The following is a 23273-nucleotide window of genomic DNA, read 5'->3' as shown; positions in this document are numbered from 1 at the left end:
GATCCTTCCCAAGAACCATCTGATAACCTTTCTCATTACAGACTGGTACCACTGCCGTTACCACCACGCCAATCGAGAGACAGTCCTCAACGAGATGCGCCAACGATTTGAAATTGCCCAACTGCGATCGCTAATCTACAAGGTAATGCAGAACTGTGCATACTGCCGTGTTATGCGAGCGAGACCAAGACCACCTCCAATGGCACCACTTCCAGCATATCGAATGCAGCCGTTTGTGAGACCATTCACGTCCGTTGGACTGGATTATTTTGGGCCTGTTACAGTACGAGCAGGCAGGAATCAAGTGAAGCGGTGGGTGGCTTTATTTACCTGCCTCACAATTCGCGCTGTTCACATGGAAATAGTGCATAGCCTGTCTACAGACTCATGTATCATGGCGATACAACGTTTTACTTACCGCCGCGGAACACCTGCTGAATTTATCTCCGATAACGGGACGTGTTTCGTTGGGGCCAGTAACGAATTAAAAGCTATCGTATCTCGAGAAAACGCTTTGTCATCGACGTTTACCAGTGCGCTGACAAAATGGACATTTAATCCACCTGCCGCTCCGCATATGGGCGGAGTGTGGGAAAGACTTGTCCGATCGGTGAAAACGGCGATGGGGACAGCCCTGGATGCTCCTCGGCGACCAGACGACGAAACGCTGGCGACTATTGTTTACGAAGCGGAGGCAATGGTTAATTCTAGGCCGCTTACCTACGTGCCACTGGAATCGGCCGACCAAGAGGCGCTTACGCCCAACCATTTTTTGTTGGGAAGTTCGTCGGGTGCAAAGCCCTTTATCACCGCGAAGATTGATAAACCTGCAACGCTGCGAAGCAATTGGAGATTGGCGCAGTACATTACAACTGAATTCTGGCACCGTTGGATTAAAGAATATCTTCCAGTGATCAATCGGCGGTGTAAATGGTTCGACGAGGTGAAGGATTTGGAAGTGGGCGATCTCGTGTTGGTAGTGGGTGGTACGGCGAGGGACCAGTGGATCAGAGGACGTGTGGAGAAAGTCTTTCCTGGACGAGATGGTCGAGTGCGACAAGCCACAGTTCGAACTGCTACCGGTATTCTTCGACGGCCGGCAGTCAAGCTGGCGGTGCTCGACGTGGAGAAAGGTGAACCTAGGAACGAACACTTGGAGAGCTCAGTCAACCACCTAGGTTCACGGGCGGGGGAATGTCGCGACGAGCCCCTCGTTGACGCGGCGCTACCACGAACGTACTACCATGCAAAATGTACGATCGGTTTCGTCGATCAATCGATCATGCACTGAGAACAATAGTCGATCTGCCAGGAGAATGACCAGCAGATTCCATGTGCATTCCAACAAAAGAAGTACTTACGAGCTAAAGTGAAATCTTAATTAATGGTTTTTATTATATCGCTTATATATCTATACTTATAAATCCTACATCTAATTGGTTAAACTTACACTGTGTACTTACATATAATCTAAAACTAGTGAGTATTGGTCTTAATTACGATTGAAGTGAACTGAAATTAAGATTGTGACATGCAATGAACCTATCTACATTATAACCGATTTTATACTTAATTATTGCCTAAAATTAGAATTTGTCTTAAACTACGCGTAAGATAAAACTACTGGAACTTAATTCTATACAGTGGGACTAAACCTACTTAATCCTAATCCAGAAGTGAGTAATTATATAATGAAAATCACAGCTAAGCTTAAACCAATAATTATCAACTGGCAGGATATCAGCGAGCTTTAGCAGCGAAACGATTCTACCATTGATCGGGTAGATCACCAAAATTGTAAGCCACACTTTATTATTATTATTACGCAATTTCTAATAAAGCTTTTTCTGTAGCTTAAAGCTATATACCACAATTCGGTGTTTGCTCTTAGGAGTTGGAATCACCCTACTATCCCCACAATTTTTTTTCTATTTATACAGTTGACCACTAAACAGTAACACTGTGGCACACTTGACCACTAGTTCTAAGAAGTTAATCCATCATTGCGACCGTGTAAGTCTGTTGATGAAATCAATGAATAAGAAGTAAATAAAAATAACAGTAATCAACAGATAACAGATTGAATATGAATTTATACTGAATATCGAAACCGAAGAGAGCCAAATGGATGAATACTCATGCGTTTTACCGAAAATACTATTTATTATTTAGACACGAATGCCAGAATAGTGGTAGTATCCTTAATAAAATGTAAATAAACAAAATCTTTTTATTATAATAAAAATACTTTACAGTTCAGTAAAATACAATACGCAATAGATTTAAAAACTGCGCTCTTTTTTCTTGGCTGCAGAATGCGCTGAAGAGCGTAAATAATTGGCTGCGAAATTAGAATTAATTACTTCAGTCTGTAAACTTCAAAGTCGGAAAACCTTTCTTGCATAAAAATACATGCGTCGGTTCACAGTCCCAGTAGTGGTTAAAATACTATAATGTTGTCTCTGTGATCTTTTGTTGTAGCTGCACAAACCAGGAACCTACAATGCGCTTGTTTTCCATTGCCTTGAACTGCCTTTACACTGGAAAAAGGCAATTGCAGCAAAATTGCACAGTAACGACTGAGATGTATTTTTTTAATAATAAAGCGCTCACTATCAGGGCTCGAAGTAAAAATACATGCAAAGAATTCTGCTCGGTAGTGCTCTGGTAGTAATGTAGAAGATGGCTTTCCATACAAATTAATTTGATCTATTCAAATTTATGGATTCCTCATAGGTTGCGTGGAAGTAGATAACATTTTCTGAATTATTTTTCTTCGCTGTAGTTCGCAGCAGAACACCAGTTTCGTTAAAATGCGTCTCGCTTTCAGTAGATTTTAAGAGCCTCTTTGTAATTATGCGTGATTTGGTAGAATCTACAAGTTATGGGCGGCATACTACTGAAAAAGACGATACTCCATGGCTTTCATTTCTTAACGGTAGGATACCACACCCGCCCAAAACAACACGGAACAACCAGAAAAGGTGACAGAATTGTTTCTAGACTCTCTATCATGCTTAACTTTACCTCGTCTGGATATACATATTACAAAAATGAAAAGTGAAATAACTTTTGTTCTCCTTGTAGCAAAAATAGTGTGAAACTGGTATCCTTTTTCCACTTACCTTTCGTTATATACTAGAGCAACAATTCATGAGAAGGTTCAGTTACGTAAGTCATGGAATAGCAGAATTTGAAAAAAAGGACGGACTAGCCAACTAAGTTGAATCGGATAACTCGTAAGGTAGACGGTGATTTTGCAATTCTGGCCGCAAGTAGCTTGTCTTACTCTTGTTCAAGTCGAAAAGCACTCATTAGGTTTAAGCATTTCAAAGTCAAATAGTCTTTATCAGTGATAAAAATTTTCCGTTAAATCGATCAAATCGAGAGGTCATTTTTCAGGTACGAAAGCTCATTAAATACATTATGGTTTAGTAATTTCCCAATATAGAGTAGATGCTCCATTAGTCGCACCACTAAGCACAATATAACTTCATTTTTCTTGTTTATTGAGGTATATGCTTCATTTAATGCTTGTGGGATATAAATTTATCAAATACAAGGTATTTGTCACAAGGCAAGACAATTGCTTTCGTTGTACGAGAAGCTTTATAGAGAAAAAATGAATTTTCCGATTCAATTATATTGTACCAACAGTTGCGCTAATGTTTCCTTAATTAAGTTTGGTGTTCCTTTAATTGTGTTATTCCATATACATTGCTAGGTTGCTAAGTGAAAAAACATCGTAGCAAAACTAGAGAAATGAGCGCCTATGGTTGTGCGCTCCAACTGCGCGTATAGTTGCGTTAGATTTTGGAAAATTGGCATTTTAGCAAATAATGCTTTAATTTTAAATGGTGTAGTCTAACTAGCAATACTTTTAAGAACCTGTTTTATATAATGAATGTAATTGTTTTATATAAAATGCTACGGTGACGAAAATATGCATTAATAATGAATAGTAGCGCAACTATTGGTACTACCACAACTATTGGATCAACTGAATAAATAAACTACCCTATTTTTGTTTCAATTATTTGCGAACATGCTTATGAATCTGGTAAATATCTGTCACAAACTTTTGACCAACTATAAAATATTATCTATTGCCTAATCAATGTAGTTTCGTTTGAATTGTGCACGTATGTAGATTCGTCGAACGTTAGCTGCTGCCATTAAAATTTGGCCCTCGAAACTAACGTAGTACTACGCTAACCATGTAGCCGTGTCTTGTACACTACTCCAATGAATTTTAACAATTAGATAATTTAAATCTGCTCCTTATTTCTACAAAAGAAACCTTGAGCATGAACGCTGTGAATAAACAACTCCATTAAACGGAATTGCTGATCTTTCTTATAAAGTACGGCAAAGTTCGGATCCAACAATTCTATTAATATGACACGTTACGACAATCAGACATTACGTAGACGTGTATGCTTGACAGGAGCTATGGCTTTACGTATTTGTATTTTCAGCCTGAAGAGCCGTGAAGTAGTTGAAAAACAACATCAAATCTGCATAATCCTATTTCGTCTGCGATGCACGTTCCATATCCAAGTAAAGTTAATATATTTTTCTGTCGCCCATCGAACCATACCGAAACTTAGCGAAATGACATGTCAGGATAAGTGTGAAAGATTCTGGCAAAGCAAAGAGATGATGGCAATGGAAACTAACGCGTTGTGTGTTTTCCTGGTTTTGCTCTTCCGATTGATTTGAGTTAAGGATTGTTTTGCATTGTGTAGACTATTAGCCTAATGGAATCGCTATTACAATCTCAGCACTGTAGTAAACTTTTTGCTTTGGTGCCTTGAGAAAGCTTTTTGTTCAACAACAATGACCGGACCAAGGCTCGACTCGAATAGTACAATGGAAGTAATTATTATAATTAACGATGTAGTCTTTTATAATGTTTTGACAAATTTTTATGACGAAACGGAGTTATTGATAAGATTAGTACTACAATTCAACAGTAGGTCTCATTGTTTATTAAGTGCATCTAATCTTTTAAGTAGTATACAGTAGAATACAGGGATATAAGAATATTCTATATAAAACAACTTAACTGATATAAGACATTAATATTTTTTTGAAACGATGGTTCTACAATTGATGAAGGGACGGTAGGGAAAGAAATGAAAATTTTTTGGTGAAGGTGGGGAAGAGCGGAAAGGAAGGGGGGGGGGGGTATTGGTAGCTATGCTTGACAAGTAGTAATTTTGACTCCTACCTTTTGTCCAATACTGGAAGGTGCATGAGTCGAACCAAGCTGTAATCTGAGATTACAACCGGATTCGAACCCACAACACAATCCGGTTGTAATCTCAGATTACAGCTTGGTTCGACTCATGCACCTTCCAGTATTGGACAAAAGGTAGGAGTCAAAATTACTACTTGTCAAGCATAGCTACCAATACCCCCCCCCTTCCTTTCCGCTCTTCCCCACCTTCACCAAAAAATTTTCATTTCTTTCCCTACCGTCCCTTCATCAATTGTAGAACCATCGTTTCAAAAAAATATTAATATATATGTATGACCGCATTTCAAGGTCAAGACTAAAAACTTGAGATTAGTCTATGATATAAGACAATTCGATGTAGGATACGGGAGGGTATTTTCAGCAGGTTTCTAAATTCAGCCTATTTGCCTTTTTATTCGCCAATAAAAATACTTTGCCGACATACAATTTCAATATGTTATAACTATTTTCTCAAGACTGTAAGTAATCTACTATTTTTTATTCAAAGAATGTCAAAACCACCTGTTCTTCCACTAGAACTAGGTCATAGGCCGAAAAAATAAATGCTATCGCTTAATGGGCCGAAAATACCGTCCCGTGCCCTAATACAATTTTTACGGGGCTGTTTGTTTTACTGACAAACGATTTAGATTATAAATAATATTTTAGTTTGAAGCGAAATTGTTTCGAATAGAGCATTGTGTACCATCCATCGTAGATAGAATCAGTTTGATGAACTTTCTGGGTAAGCTGTTCGCGTCCATGATTTTCCATAGCTCTTTCCGGTCGATGATATCATATGCGGTTTTGAAGTCAACGAACAAATGGTGCGTGGTAACTCTGTATTCACGGTCCTTTTGGAGGATCTGTCACAGTGGAAATATTTGATCCATTGTAGACCGACTTGCGACGAAGTCTGCTTGATAAGTTCCCACAAATTTGTTCGCAATCGATGATATTCGGCGGAAAATGATTTAGGACAGCACTTTGTAGACGGCATTGAGAACGGTAATCGTTCGATGCGAATGCTGAGTGTGACCTCCCCGCCTGCAATGACGGTTCTCTGTAGAAGGTATGACTACTAAGAACTAAAGCAGAGGGTCCAAAGACTTGAATGGATAAACCCCTAATCCAAGGTACGACGCGACCCGTGCCGAGGGATGAATGGTGGAGGGGGTTCTATGAATTCTCTGCCGCAACGGAGCCTGTGGAGTACCATGGCGCCCTATACAGTAATTTGCCCTTGTTGATGCAGTGGACAATTTCTTATCGAGCATGCTCTCTCTGCCGAAAAACAAAGAAACGAAGGAGGTGGAGAGGAGAATAAGAGAATAGAGGAGGAACACCTAGCCCTGTTCTTCGCCAATCCTCAACACCCCGACTCGTAGTGAGTCTTAAGCAAAACAAGCAGCTGCTTGGATCGCGACTTCGAAGGGGCGCCATTTCGCCTACATTAAAAAAACTGTAGCATTAAATAAATAAGTGGGTAATATAAAACTTTCTTCCTTCTCCTTTAGCAGCATAAAGCTGGGAAGGCAAGTGGGGTATCTAGAGTAGCTATCCGTTGTATTGGGTTCAGGGTTACTTGCCGCCAATTCGTTGAGCATCTCGACACAAGCAAATCGGCTTCAATCGGTGAATTCATGTTCGGTCAACACTTTCGCCTATGTATGAGCGCCACGAACCAAACTAGCAAAAGAAAATATTGAGCTTGTCGCTCGACCTGAATGACTCGCCAACATGTTATTCGTTTCCAACCCAACATATGCATACGTGTATGGGGCCCTTAAGGTCGATGGAGGTTTAGAAGACAACAGATAGACTGCACCGCCATCCGGTATTCCTGCGACGTGACCGACCGACCCATCGTACTCTCCCAACTTTCGACAAGTGTACTTTGAGAATCATTCCAAGTAGTGCCTGCAGTGCATGGTTCATACGCCTACGCCATTCTTCGTTTTTCGTTTGCGCTCCACCTCTTCCTGATGAAAATCTATTCGCAACAAAACACAACAATCAAAATACCCAGATAAACGTGGTGGGAAAGTGGCATTGATGATATTAAATTATCTAGAAACTTTTTGGGAGATATTTTCTAATCTCTTCAGTATCCGCAATCAACAGATTCATCTTCGATGACGTAGCAAGGTATGAGAACGAAGTTTCTGAAACAGGAAATATGAACCGAACATTTTCGTTCTTGAAGGTTTATCATTCTAATAATGGGTTCAAGAATCCGACAATTTTTCAAAAGAAATGGCGGTTGACTGTGACGCGTGTTGCGAAGCCCGCACTTGTGTGGGCTAATTTTCTCATACACGCGTACTCGTTCTAATGAACACGCCGGCATAAGCGTTCCTTTCGGATTCCCGCTCTTGTTTATTCATGCACTGCAACGACTTTTGCGAGTGTGTATTTAGCTAATAGTCACGGTCGTCGCTCTCGTACGTCATTGCAGCCTGAGCAACTGATAGCGATCATTCGCGAGGACTCACACTCCCACCCGCGTGTAGAATCGAGAGCGTAAGATGAAGAAGAAAATAAAAAGTAATGCAAAATCTGTATCCCAGTGTGCCGCTAGCCCTCACGGGCAGCTGGCTGCTCACGAGTTGTTTGCCTCCTGAGTGGTTATGCAGGAAGACGTTACGAGACTGTGCGTTTTAGAGTGTGTAGGTAGTAAAATGTTTGTACACAGCAACGCCGACTGTTTTTCGTTTAATCTGGGGGCGCCATTTTGAGAATTTGTGCGGAGCGACAAATTGGCTAGCGCCGGCCCTATTCGGGAATGGTTGTATTTTTTTTTGGCTTAATGAGATGAGATGGCCAGATAAAGCAGCCAAAACACGTATTGTCCATCTGCATGATGTTTTTGTAGCAACGGGATCAAAATTTTCTTCAAACATTCGTTCTGGTACACATCTGGATTGATAGCCAAACCAGAGGACTTGAACCATGGCTTGGAAATACCTCTCTTGGAAATGGCAATGTACAGCATAACTTTAACCCTCCATTACTCGCGCTGTTGTATTTTGTACAACGCCTGTGAACCGTTAAATTTATCTTGGTATATCTCGGGACTTTACCAATAAAGAAAATTACTGTTTTCAGCAATGTTGATCCGCAGACCAAGATCTTTCAAACGTTGGAAGAAGTTTAGTAAGTTTTTCACAAAGTGGCATTAGTATTCGAGTGAATTCTGTTAGGTTTTAGCATGCCTATAAATCGAAATTGGCACGAGTAACGAAAGGTTAAGTTCAAACTTATGTTGAAACTTGTATTTCATGTTCGGAGACGCAGTAGAACTATCCATGGAATAGTATCCATCATTTCCGGGAATGTGCGTCTTCGAAACAGGGAAGTAACTTTTGTCGTTCAAAACAATGCATTTTCCGGAATAATTTTTTATCAACCAGCGGCAATGGGATTTTAGCGTTCAAATCGGTGCCTCAGTGTATTTCGGAGATCTAGTCTTTTTTCGGCACTTTATTCCATATTTTTTCAATGTTTTGCAAATGCACTGGTGGGAACAGTTGAACTTTTTTGCGGCATCCCGTTGGCTTACGGAATCCTTGTTGTTGAAAGCACGAGAAAGAGAACGAAGCCTTTCTGCGTCTATAATTTTGGCTGGCCTTCTATTACCTTGCTTGCGAGTAGTTGTTGGGGATCTTAGGATGGTAAATAGTCGAAGCCGCAACAATTCGCTTTTAAAATGTTGTTTCGTATACTTTTTGCCGAGATCTTTGTGCAATTAGTAGAAGTGTCTAAAGCGTTCGCGAAAAGCTTCTTGTTTTGACGCCATTTTGAGCAAAACTTGGCAAGCATAAACAAAGCGAAACATACTGTCAGAAAGAGGAGAGGGGCAGAGCCAACATATACTTATTTTACTTTAGTGGCAACGGTCCGTTACCGATCCTGCGCCGAACGAATTATGGTCCTCCAGTACCGTCGGTCCTGGGCTGCCGTTCTCCAATCCCCACGAACACCAGCTGAACGTGCATCGTCTTCGACAGCACACACCCACCGGGTGCGGGGTCTGCCTCGGAGTCTACGGCCTCTTCCTGGTTCTCTGCTGAAAATAGTTTTGGCTACTCTTTCATCGGGCATTCTGGCCACGTGTCCAGCCCACCGCAGCCTGCCACATTCCACTACCTTCACTATATCATGTATCAAGCATATTTGTATACTTGGTACAGCTCGTGATTCATGCGTCTGCGCCACACTCCATTTTTCATTTTGCCACTAAGTATAGATCGCAGAATTTTACGTTCAAAAACCCCAAGCACTCGCCGATCAGCTTCCTTTAGCGTCCATGATTCGTGTCCGTAAAGGGCCACCGGGAGGATTAGTGTTCTGTAGAGCGCCAGTTTTGTGCGAATTTGCAAACTACGGGACTTCAGCTGGCTACGTAATCCGTAGAAAGCCCGATTCGCGGCTGCAACTCGTCGTTTCACTTCGCGGCTTACACCGTTGTCACATGTCACGAGTGTACCAAGGTATATAAATTCCTCCACTACTTCATATCGTTCCCCATCTAACTCCACCTCGGCACCAACACCACTTGAGCTCCCACGTTCCCTACCAGCAACCATGTACTTCGTTTCGGCGGTATTATTGGTAAGTCCCAATCTCGCAGCTTCCCTTTTAAAGGGCCTGAAGGCCTCTTCCACTGCTCTACGGTTGATTCCGATGATATCGACGTCATCCGCAAAACCAAGAAGCATGTGAGATTTCGTGATGATAGTTCCATTCCTTTCCACGTTTGCTCTTCGTAATGCACCTTCCAAGGCAATGTTGAATAGCAGGTTAGAGAGTGCATCCCCTTGCTTCAGTCCATCCAACGTCACGAAAGCAGCTGAGGTGTCACCCGCTATTCTAACGCATGATTTGGATCCGAATCCGAATCAGCGTAACTAGTTTCGTCGGAAAACCATGTTCTAGCATTATCTGCCACTGCTCATGTCATTTAACTGAATCGTACGCCGCTTTAAAGTCCACAAACAGATGGTGTGTCTGCAAGTTGTACTGCCGGAACTTGTATAGCAACTGGCGCAGGGTAAACATCTGATCCGTCGTGGAGCGACCCTCACGAAAACCAGCTTGGTACTCGCCGACGAAGGACTCCGCTAACGGTCTCAGTCTGCAGAACAGGATACAGGAAAGCACCTTGTAGGCAGAATTGAGCAATGTAATTCCTCGATAGTTTCTACACTCCATTCGATGTCCCTTTTTGAAAATTGGGCAAATGAGGCCATCCAACCACTCCTCCGGCATTTGTTCTTCCTCCCAGATCCTGACAATGATCCGGTGGATTGCTTCGTACAGCCGCTGGCTCCCCGCTTGTAGAAGTTCAGCCGGGATACCGTCCTTCCCAGCAGCATTACCGTTTTTCAGCTCACTGATTGCCTTCTTAACCTCCTCCTGTGTTGGCGGCTCCACAGCTTGACCATCGCTTACAGTTTCTATCCTGTCCCTGTTGATCTCCGCATTTACCTCTCCATTCAATAGTGTCTGAAAGTGCTCCTTCCACCTGGCTGCTACCGCCATTTTGTCGGTAAGCAGGTTGCCAGCACTATCATTGCACATCACAGGCATGGCAAAATTCCTGCATCTCACCGTTTTATAGAAACTCCGTGTGTCGTTGCTGGCGTATCGCTCCTCTGCGCCGGCGAGCACGTGCTCCTCGTACTCGCGTTTCTTTAGACGATGGATTCTTTTTTCCGTAGCTCTAGTCTCTCTGTATCTCTCTCTGTTTTGACGCGTTGCCGCAGTGAGCATGCGACTCCTGGCCTGGTTCTTTTCGTCTGTCACTCTCTGGCATTCGGCATCAAACCAGCTGTTACGCTGTCTTCCACGCGTCGTGCCTACCACCTCTCACGCTGCTGTTTGAAACGCAGCGTCCTCTCAGTGCGAGCTTTCGCCGTGTTCGACAGCCTTGCGCGAATCTTACTCACTACGAGATAGTGGTCAGAGTCGATATTTGGTCCACGAAAAGACCGTACATCGATAACGTCCGAAAAGTGTCGACCGTCAATCAAGACATAAACGATCTGAGAGCTGGAGTCTCCATTTGGATGCCTGCAGGTGTGTTTCCGAATATTCAAACGTGGAAAGTAGGTGCTACAGATGGCTATCCCTCTGGCCGCGGCAAAATTTATGAGCCTCAGACCGTTATCATTGGTCGACAGATGCAGGCTATGTCTTCCAATAACTGGACGGAAGAATTCCTCCCTCCCGATCTGCGCGTTTGCATCTCCGATGATGATTTTCACGTCGTGTTTTGGGCACTCTCCATAGGTCCTCTCAAGCTTGTCGTAAAACTCGTCTTTAGCATCATCGGATTTATCATTTGTCGGTGCGTATAAGTTGATTAGGCTATAGTTGAAGAATTTGCCCTTAATCCTTAACACGCATATACGGTCATCTACGGGCCTCTACCGGATAACTCGTTGCTTTTGTTTTCCCAACACTACGAAACCGACTCCATGTTCTGCTTTCTTATCGCCACTGTAGTAGATGTGGTACTTGAAAGAAGTGCCTGCAATAGGGTCTACTAGCCAACATATACCTGCTCTCATTTCTCTCTGAGCTTGTTTCTTGTGCACGGGGGCCAAAATTCCAATTCCAAAATTTTATTTGTCACCCATTACGGGAGCATTACAGCGCATTATCCAGCCAGGTATAAGAGTAAGATTAGCAATAGGAATAGGAATAGGAATAGGAATAGGAATAGGAATAGGAATAGGAATAGGAATAGGAATAGGAATAGGAATAGGAATAGGAATAGGAATAGGAATAGGAATAGGAATAGGAATAGGAATAGGAATAGGAATAGGAATAGGAATAGGAATAGGAATAGGAATAGGAATAGGAATAGGAATAGGAATAGGAATAGGAATAGGAATAGGAATAGGAATAGGAATAGGAATAGGAATAGGAATAGGAATAGGAATAGGAATAGGAATAGGAATAGGAATAGGAATAGGAATAGGAATAGGAATAGGAATAGGAATAGGAATAGGAATAGGAATAGGAATAGGAATAGGAATAGGAATAGGAATAGGAATAGGAATAGGAATAGGAATAGGAATAGGAATAGGAATAGGAATAGGAATAGGAATAGGAATAGGAATAGGAATAGGAATAGGAATAGGAATAGGAATAGGAATAGGAATAGGAATAGGAATAGGAATAGGAATAGGAATAGGAATAGGAATAGGAATAGGAATAGGAATAGGAATAGGAATAGGAATAGGAATAGGAATAGGAATAGGAATAGGAATAGGAATAGGAATAGGAATAGGAATAGGAATAGGAATAGGAATAGGAATAGGAATAGGAATAGGAATAGGAATAGGAATAGGAATAGGAATAGGAATAGGAATAGGAATAGGAATAGGAATAGGAATAGGAATAGGAATAGGAATAGGAATAGGAATAGGAATAGGAATAGGAATAGGAATAGGAATAGGAATAGGAATAGGAATAGGAATAGGAATAGGAATAGGAATAGGAATAGGAATAGGAATAGGAATAGGAATAGGAATAGGAATAGGAATAGGAATAGGAATAGGAATAGGAATAGGAATAGGAATAGGAATAGGAATAGGAATAGGAATAGGAATAGGAATAGGAATAGGAATAGGAATAGGAATAGGAATAGGAATAGGAATAGGAATAGGAATAGGAATAGGAATAGGAATAGGAATAGGAATAGGAATAGGAATAGGAATAGGAATAGGAATAAGAATAGGAATAGAAATAGAAATAGAAATAGGAATAGGAATAGGAATAGGAATAGGAATAGGAATAGGAATAGGAATAGGAGTAGGAATAGGAATAGGAGTAGGAATATGAGTAGGAAACGGAATATGCATACAAATTGAATTAGACATAGAAATATGTTTTTTTGAAACGATGGTTCTACAATTGATGAAGGGACGGTAGGGGAAAGAAATTAAAATTTTTTGGTGAAGGAGGGGAAGAGCGGAAAGGAAGGGGGGGTATTGGTAGCTATGCTTGACAAGTAGTCATTTTGACTCCTACCTTTTGTCCAATGCTGGAAGGTGCATGGGTCGAACCAAGCTATAATATGAGATTATAACCGGATTCGAACCCACAACACCCGCCAGGGCATGTGGTTCGTTGGTACTTGTACCTTTGAACCATAGAGGCGCTGTCCAGCATAGCTACCAATACCCCCCCCCCCCCTTCCTTTCCGCTCTTCCTCTCCTTCACCAAAAAATTTTAATTTCTTTCCCCTACCGTCCTTCATCAATTGTAGAACCATCGTTTCAAAAAAATATTAATAGAGTAAGGAGGGGTAAAAGTGCGAAGCGGGTAAAAGTGCGATTCAATGATTTATCAGTGCAGATTCCGAGTAAATTGACTACATTGGCATGGATGGGTGAGTACTTTGACAGCTTAAATCTATCATAAACATTTGTTGTTTACGAATCATAGTTGCTGAGTTATGGGTCAAAGTTATTTTAGAACGGTTTTGATGTAATATTTCGTTGTACGGCAAATACGATATCAACAGGAGGATATTACTTATTGACAAATCGTAGCAGTGTTTTACATCACTCAGATATCTCTCTTGAAATTGCGGTGAGAAGAATTTACAAAATAGATTTTGCTTTTCCATAATTTAATCAAACCCCGCCAAGCGCCTCGCGGGGCAAAAGTTCGATTTATTGACGGGGTAAAAGTTCGATTCATGGATCGAGAATCTAACTCATTTTACTGACGGGACGACGACACTATGCAAGTCCTTACGACTTGCAAGCTACTGCGCGCTGTTCGTCCGTCAGCGTTATAGCCGCGATTCTCAATGGGGTTGTTCGGGGAAAGGTTTCGTTTCTATCACGGAGCGAAAAAATTCGTTTGTTTCAAACGAACTTTTTATAACAACCTAAAAATATTTTTGTTTCAAAACGAAATTCTATTTGAATCAAGAAAATAACAGTTTTGTATTAAAAGTAAAGTAGTCAAATTGAGTTTTCGATGTAAATATTTTCATTTCAATCATACATATCAGTTTGAAACGAAATGAAATTTCGGTTTGTGCGTAAAACAACCATAAATGTGGTTGAAACTACATTTTTACCTTTGTTATAGAGTAAGGATGCGATTTAATGATTTATCGGTGCAGATTCCGAGTAAATTGACTAGATTGGCATTAATGGGTGACTACTTTGGCTGCTTGAATCTAACTTAAACTTTGGTTGCTTACGAAGCATAGTTGCTGAGTTATGTGCAAATGTTATTTTAGGGCGGTTATGATGTAATTTTTTGCTATACGGGTAATACGATATCAATAGGAGAATATTACTTGTTGAAAGTTTGTAACAGTGTTTTACATCACTCGCATATCTGTTTTGAAAATACGGTGAAAAGAGTTTACAAAATATATTTCGCTTTTCCATAATTTAATCAAACCCCGTCAAGCGCCTAGCAGAGTAAAGGTGTGATTCACGGACGGGGAAAAATTGCGATTCACGGACGAGGCAAAAATGTATAGCTAATTATATACAGCTTTTGACACTATATTACAGATACTAGAAATGGAAGATCTGCAGAAAACTGTGCTCTACAGATGTTGGTCGAAGGAAAACAATGTTTTCCGCTGATGAAACAAAAAACATACGTTTGGGAAAGTTTCGATCTGTCGGAGGCTGCAATACACCAGCGCAAAATAGGAAAGCTTTAAATTGAGAATATTCCTTACCGAAACATACCGCAGATTGACGATAATATGGTTTTGTTAGCTACTGCTGTGCTAATTTCATGGATTCGAGCTTCGCACTTTTGCCCCGTGGTAATCGAACTTTTGCCCCGCTAGTGGGGTAAAAGTGCGAATCGGCACTTGATCAGAAGAATGAAGAATTTATTTTCAATAACACTACTATTCCAAATAATTTATAGTTGAATGTAAAGACATTGAGTAGCTGCATCACTATAAAATATATTTTGTTGTTGTTCTTCTTTATATCTCGCGAAATTTGATGACAACTTCAAACATCGCACTTATGCCCCGCCCTACTCTATATGTATGACCACATTTCAAGGTCAAGACTAAAAACTTGAGATTAGTCTATAGAAATATGAATAACCCTTCATTTCGTATTATGTTTGTTAAGAAGCGATTTGCGCTGATATATCAGTTTAGTGCATTTTGCAATTGTTTCATTGTTAGACTTTGTGAATCCCATGAGAAGGCAAAAGTTCCGAAGCAATTTCCCGTTTAATTTCTCAATTCAGTATATCGCTAACGTCTTATACTTCACACAAATTTCGTTCCGACCATACACACCGAAACCAATTTCTTCGCCATTCAACGCTCGGTCAGCAAGTTTGCTAACGGTGGCAAGTTGAAACAAAGTTGGTATAGTGAGCGGCATTCGAGCAGCAATGAGGAATCTTCCCGAGTTGCACCCTTCCCTGGCTTTACCCGGCCGATTTGAAGTGATTCAAGTTGCAAACAGAAAGTAAGCGGGCAGTGAAAACTATCCCTCAGCTCAGATGCAGCAACCAAGTGAGTGTGTGTGTGTGGGAGGTGGCGAAATTTTGCTCCAACATCTTGTTTATTTTCCACTTCGTTTGCGGGCTAATAATTTAAATTTATGATTCTTTTCGCCTTCAGACTTTACTGCTGAGAGTCCCTGGTCTGTTCGAGTGTTAAACTATAAATTACTTCGCTAGTAATGAGAAAGTTCTGGCTCGTTTTCCGAATCGCTGCCAACCGGTGGTGCTATAAAATGGGCCTGCATCAACCTCCCTGCAACCAGCTGTTTGATGCAGGTAGTGGAAATTCATTACGACTAGAAATAGAAAATCGTTAAAAAAGATCTTTTTTCTGTTTTCATTCACTCTATGTTTCTTTGGTCTTGAATAAAAAGGTAATTGTTGCAAACATATCATTCAGGAAAATTCATTATAAAGTAATGATTTTAATAGGTTCTTTTTCGTAATGTAATAGAATATGAGTTAAGTTAGGAAGGTTTTCTGTTTATATCCGTATCTTAACTCGTATTCGAGATTCTGCTAAGACGCTCAACGTAATAACTTTTAATTAGTAATAGAATACGTGTAAATAATCTAGTTGATACGTGTTCTTTTGCTTTTAAATTTGTTATTTTTCATTGAACTGGGTATTATGCTCTTATAGCCAAATCTCTTACGTTTGACTTGAAATTAATCGAACAGAACTAATGTAGCACTTCGGAAAATTAAACACCAGAATATTATTGATTCAATTGTTCAAATCACATAGAAAATCATACAAGGGCTGAGGAAAAGTCGTTTTCCTGTTCATACGAAGAACATGCTGAGCTTCTTTAGGGAAATAATAACCGCAACGACTTTACAATGAAACGGATAGCATGCTATCTTCAGTTAATTTCCAAACAAATTCATTCAGCGTCGGTGAATGGACAATACATCGGGTGAAGCCAACTGCAGAGCCGAACACATGAGTTCTGCTACAACATAGAATTCGACGGAGAAGGGCTTTATAGGCACGTACGACTGTTTGAGCAAAATAATACCCTTTCTGCAGTAGCTGTGAATGGCCAGAGCGATGATCACGATAGTATGCACTATGCAGATAGATAGATAGAAAAGCACCAAACTCCCGGCAAACCGGTTTGACCGGTGTTTGCGTAATTGATCCTGACTTTGCAAACAAAACAGCTAGGTTTAATATTTAGGCATGTACACCAAGCATACAAGCAGCCGAGAACTCCGACAACTGGGAGCCATAGTGTTCCGAACTACACCGGATGCGTCCGGTCAATTGGGAAGCAAAACATGCTGGACATGCCATTTTATTTGAGTAAAATGCATCATAAACATTGTTGATACGAAAAGGTTGCATGATGTATTCGACTGCTAATGGGACTGCTCGGACGGGACAAAAGGATTGTAGATCAGCCGAGGTGATACACGACTGTTTGGTTTTGGTTTTGGCTCCATTCTGCCTGGAGCTGTAAATTGAATTTGTATTCCTTGCGTTAGTTTGAAACGGAAACACAATGAGAATCTATACCATACGCATAAATGTCATAAAAATTTAAACTGTAGAACAATTATGGTGTTAATTTTCATATATAGAGAAATATATTCCGATGAAATTTTAAGTGAAGGTTTAAAGTATGTATGATACGAGCTGGATATTTCGAGAAATTACTCTTATGAATTATACATGCTTTTATAATTTTAAGTGTGAGGCCATAACCGTATTTGCAATATCGATTAGAGTATATTAGCCTGTCTGAAATCTTCAGCCTTTTTATCATAAAGTTATCATCATTTCCATCAGATTTGAATTCTCTTTATTATCGCAACAATGTTGTTCAATAACAATAAGTGAAAGGCTCACGCAACATTAATTCGCGATACCGCAAATGATCAGGGCAAGATCAGGTGATTATATAACATCGTTTCACGGAGCCCCCCTTTTTTCTCGCTTTCCCGTTTGCACCGGTTGAAGAAAACAAGCTTTCACGCTCGGCAGAAAATTGTTATCCCGAAGTGAGAACGAAAACAAGCACTTCAGCCGTGTAGGGAACGTTATGGCGCGGCTACCGATTGAAGGTGAAAACTTTGGGGTGTAAAAAATAGCCTTCGGCTGCGCTCTCGGTTTGTTATGTTTGATAACACACCGCAGCGATAATTAAAATTTATGGCTAACTTAATCGATATTAAAGCGTAAGTAACACTCACGATATCAAACGGCTGGCTGTGGTGATCGTACCGGGGAAATAAGTCGAGGCAATAGCATGCCCCAGGTGCAAAGTATGAGGCGAGGCGGTTTTGATTGCACCACCGTGACTTTTCGCGCCAAGGAAGCCAAGTGTCGTGGAAAATGTGGAAAAATAAACGTAAACCAAGTGATTTATAACTTCATTAGAAGGTTATGTGATTGCATATAAAATCTTGCCAGCTTCGTAAGCAAGCCACATTTAATAAATAGCTGTGTAAAATACAATTTGGCCTCGCTCGAGTGAACATTCAAAATAATGTGCAGCGTCATAAATGCGTAAAGTGTAGGTGCCTGCTTGATTGTCTCATGAAATCGTAATGGCTCCGTTGTTGTTTTTCCTATGCTTAATGGGAACAAACAGAAGCATTCAAACCTTGTCTCAAGTTGATAGGTAATTAGTAGAATAACTAATGCAACTGAATTTGTCACATCCAATACAAACTTTCTTACCTCAACCGCAGCACGGTGCTGACTCCATTTGACTTGAGGTGTGCAAAAATTGAGAAACAAAATAATGCAATCTAACTTTCCCTGATTGCTGAAACTTTGATTTGGTTAATTTTGTTGCAGAAGTGAATTGATTTCAGTTTCCTAGGCGGGAAATAGTGAGATGCAGATAAAGTGTTAAATTTTAAATTCCATTTCCAATCTAAATCACAACGAGGAATGCGGTTTGCTCCTTCACGTTCCTTCGGGTCTGCAATGTTACTGTCGTATAACCTCCGTGCGGCGTGGAATTCGTACCTTTGTTACGAAATTCACTTAGAGAATTGCAAACTTTTGAATTTTATTACCACACCCACCAAGCTAAATACCGCAGGAAAATTTCCGAAAGGGTGTTTTCAGGAAGATATAAACTACAGCTACGATACGAGAAGGTGCAAATTAATCCGGTTTGCGTTGTTTCTATGTCTTGCTGTCACGTAACACTCGAGATCTCAATAGCTATATTGTTAATGGATGTCGTTGGGACCACTTCTTGATGATCAAGCTGAGAATCGTAATAGTTGGGAAGGGTAATTAAGTGCAGAAATATTTATTTCATTTCGTTGAAGTAATAGAAGATTTAAGAAAGCGCGGTATTACTAGTCTCTTGCGATATCGACATTCTTGGAAATCGTGAATGGTGTTATATTGTCCCGCACTAACATCTACATGCCTACTGTTCAGCACGACTTTATACCTGGCCGATCCATTTGTACTAATCTGTTAACGTTTACTTCGACATTTATTCGATAAACAGAAGAGAAGAAACAAATGGATGACAACTATACCGACCCAAAAGCGACTTTCGATCGGATTTTACTACAAATACTGTTTCATGAGACCGCGTTTGGAACTAATAAACCGGCCGTCGTCGTCGGTAACATAAAGCCGGGGTGGTTCATGCTATTTCAAGTAGCTGTCTCCATTCAACTCGATTTTGCGCCACTCGTCGTCAATTTTCCAGGCGTCTCAAAAGTCATAAATAACTATCAACATGGTTGAGCCATCATGCATGACGAGTCCACCTGGTTCCTGGTGCCTGGTGGTGGTTGTTGAACAGTTCTCTCTTCGTCGCACTATCGTTCGGCATCCCTATGACGGGTGCGGCCCGCCATATCCTACCGACTTTTGCCAGATGTAGGATGGGATTCGATATATTAACTTAGCAGCTTTCCGAGGCCTGGTGATCCGAAGCACCTTTTTCCCGCGCAAGGATATCCACAAAGCCATCTGGAGATCACCTGACCCACGTACAATGAACTAAATTGACCACGTTCTCATAGAGGGCCGGTTTTCTCTAATATCACGAACGTACGCTCTCGTCGGGGTGCGGATATTGATTCTGACTATCACCTTGTAGCTGTACATGTGCGCTCAAAGCCGCCCTGCTCGGCTAAACATCAAGCAGCTAGATAACATACAAGCTGCCGAGAACTACGTGCGAGTACTGAATGACGCACTGTCTTCTTCCGAGGAGTTAGAGTTAGCTTCAAACCACGAAGACGGTTGGGGCAGAATACGCTCGGCCATTGGAGAGGTATTGAGCCTCGGAGTACAAAAAATGATTGGCTTGATGGGGAAAGCCAAGAAGCGGTGGAGGGGAAAAACTGCTTGGAAAAATTATCTAAGTATTGCCACTAGAGAGAACCTGGCCAAATACCGACGAGCTAGGAACCAGTTGACCACGATCCTGAGGAGGAAAAAACGCCAGAAGGAGGACAGAGATCGTGAAGAATTAGAGCAACTATTCCGATCTAATGACACGCGCAAGTTTCATGAGAAGGTGAACCAAACTCGGAAGGGCTACACACCGAAACCTGACATGTGTAGGGACGAGGGGAGGGAAGCTAATTACAAACGAGCGCGAGGTGGTCGACAGATGGAAGCAGTTCTTCGATGAACACCTCAATGGCGAAGTCGCAGAAGGAGGCGGAACGGAAATTAACCTAGAATCGCCCATAGAAGATAGTAATGTCCTGATCTCCAAGAAGTCAAACGAGAAATCGGGCTGCTGAAGACCAATAAAGCCGCTGCACAGTGGTTTGATTGCTCGGATTCGTGAACCTTTTTAATAACAAACTTTTTTTTTGTTTTGTTGGTAGTAGCTTGGCAAAGACTTTTATAACTTTTCAGTTTCGTAAACAAAACACAGCTTGAGAAAAACGAAAACGAAGAAAAATAGGTGCCTGAAAAAATAAAATTTTGTCTTCTTTTTCTTGGATCTGTTATGAAACTGTAACAATTACCTTATAATTGTTTTCCAATGATACAAAAGCTCACGATTATGAATTAGAAAAACCACCCACACGTAGTGAAACGATTTTTTTTCATTACATAGCTTACTATGATGTAGTTTTTCACATATGCGCATTGTCACTTAGACGACTAGATGGTGTTTTTAAATGTAAATTAAATAATGAAGATACTTAAAGAGACAAATGACTTAGCATGTTTTAAGATCAGTTTCGGATGTACTTTTACTTTAATTATATATCGGTCGCCAGTTTTTCCAAATTTTTATTGTATAGCAGTACGAAATATGGCTAATTTTTACCTAAATCGTTCAGTAACTCGCTCTGTATAGAAGATACGTGTTCACTTTCTTCCGCAAAAGTGTGTGATTTTAACAGATGCAAATGTTTGCAGAACACTATTTTTCCCTTAATCACATAGTTTTGAAGCTACAGAGAAAAACCCGATTTGTGGGGGTCCGTCATGAAAGACGCTTAATATCTCAAAAACTGTGATACTTAGAGGAATAATGTGTTCAGCAAAAAGCTTCATAATAAGATTATCTAAAACTTTCTAGAACATACTATAGCTCTATATCATCAAATTAGAAAGTTAAATTTTGCAGCGCCACCTGTGTTTGAGTTCCGAACTAATACTAACCACCAGTTGTTGCGTCTATTGATATACAGAAATTTTTCCGAAGACGCTATATTGAAAAAAAAAACACTATGAAAAGAGTTATTAAAAAAGTTCACGATCCCAGAGCAATCAAACCACTGTGCGCTGGGAAGAACCGCCTACTGGCAGAGCTTTATAAACATGACGGAGAAACGCTATAAAGGCTCTACACTGGGTTATTTCGAGGATTTGGGAGGAGGAAAAGCTACCGGAGGAATGGATGGAAGGAGTGGTTTGTCCCATCTACAAAAAGGGTGATCGGCTAGACTGCTGCAACTATCGTGGTATAACGCCGGTAAACGCCGCCTACAAGGTACTCTCCCAGATCCTGTTACGCCGGTTGTCACCGATAGCACAAGGTTTCGTAGGGAATTATCAGGTTACGCAATTATCGCAACTGCGGACCAAATTTTTACTATCCAACAGATCTTGCAGAAATGTCGGGAGTACAACGTGCCCACGCATCACATCTTTATTGATTTCAAAGCAGCATACGATACAGTCGATCGAGACAAGCTATGGCAGATAATGCACGAACACGGTTTTCCGGACAAACTGACGCGACTGATCAGAGCTATATTGGATCGAGTGATGTGTTTCGTACGCAGCTCTGGGACACTCTCGAGTCCCTTCGAGATGCGGCGAGGGTTGAGACAAGGTGACGGTTTATCCTGCATGCTGTTCAACATCGCTCTTGAGGAAGTGATCCGACGAGCGGGCATCGAAGCGAGAGGCACGATTTTTACCAAGGGTAGTCAACTTCTAGGCTTTGCAGATGACTTCGATATCATAGCCAGGAACTTTGCGACGGCGGAGGCAATCTACGCCAGACTGAAAGCGGAGTCCAGGAGAATTGGGCTAACAATAAATGCGTCGAAGACCAAATACATGAAAGGAAGAGGCTCAAAGGAAACAAACGCGTGCCTCCCACGGACGGTAACCGTTGACGGCGACGAACTAGAATTGGTAGAGGAGTTCGTGTATTTGGGATCGCTGGTGACCGCGGACAACAACACTAGTAAGGAGATCCAGCGGCGCATCCAAGCTGGAAATCGGGCCTACTTTGCCCTTCGTAAAATGCTACGATCAGGAAGCGTACGCCGCCACACGAAGCTAACAATGTACAACACTCTTATTAGACCGGTAGTTCTTTACGAACTTGAAGCCGTGACGCTGCTCATAGAGGACATACGTGCCCTGGCCGTGTTCGAGCGGAAAGTGCTGCGGACGATATTTGGCGGAGTAAAAACTGAAAGCGGAGAGTGGCGGAGGCGTATGAATCACGAGCTACAGGCACTGCTTGGGGAGACTCCCATCGTACATCTAGCGAAAGTTAGCAGGCTGTGGTGGGCCGGACACGTCGTAAGGATGAAGGACGACAGTGCGACGAAAATAGTCCTCTTCAACAAGCCCACCGGCACCAGGAACAGGGGGGCCCAACGTTCACGATGGCTCGACCAGGTCGAAAGCAATTTGCGACTTCTGAGACGACTAGGAAATTGGCGACGAGTGGCCCAAGACCGAGTTGAATGGAGACGAATGCTTAAAACAGCACGAGCCTCCTCGGCTCTATGCTGCTGAAGAAGAAGAAGGATGGGAATCTTTTCAAGTAGTACTTGTAGCGTATGATTCATACGCTTCCGTTACTCTCCGCTTTCAGTTTGTGTCCGTAGCACCTTTCGCTCGAATACGGCACGGGCGCGTATGTCGTCCGTGAGCAGCGTCACTGCTTCTAGTTCGTAAAGAACTACCGGTCTAATAAGGATTTTGTACATTACACGGTGTGACAAATTTTTTTTTTTAATATACTTTGCAAGTGACCTAGTGTACGTTGTTAGTCACACCTAGTACATCATTGAAACTCATATGACA

The sequence above is a fragment of the Sabethes cyaneus genome, chromosome 1, assembly GCF_943734655.1.
Source record: "Sabethes cyaneus chromosome 1, idSabCyanKW18_F2, whole genome shotgun sequence".
Lineage (NCBI taxonomy): Eukaryota > Metazoa > Arthropoda > Insecta > Diptera > Culicidae > Sabethes > Sabethes cyaneus.
The sequence above is the reverse complement of the archived record's forward strand: the minus strand, read 5'-3'. Positions refer to the sequence as shown.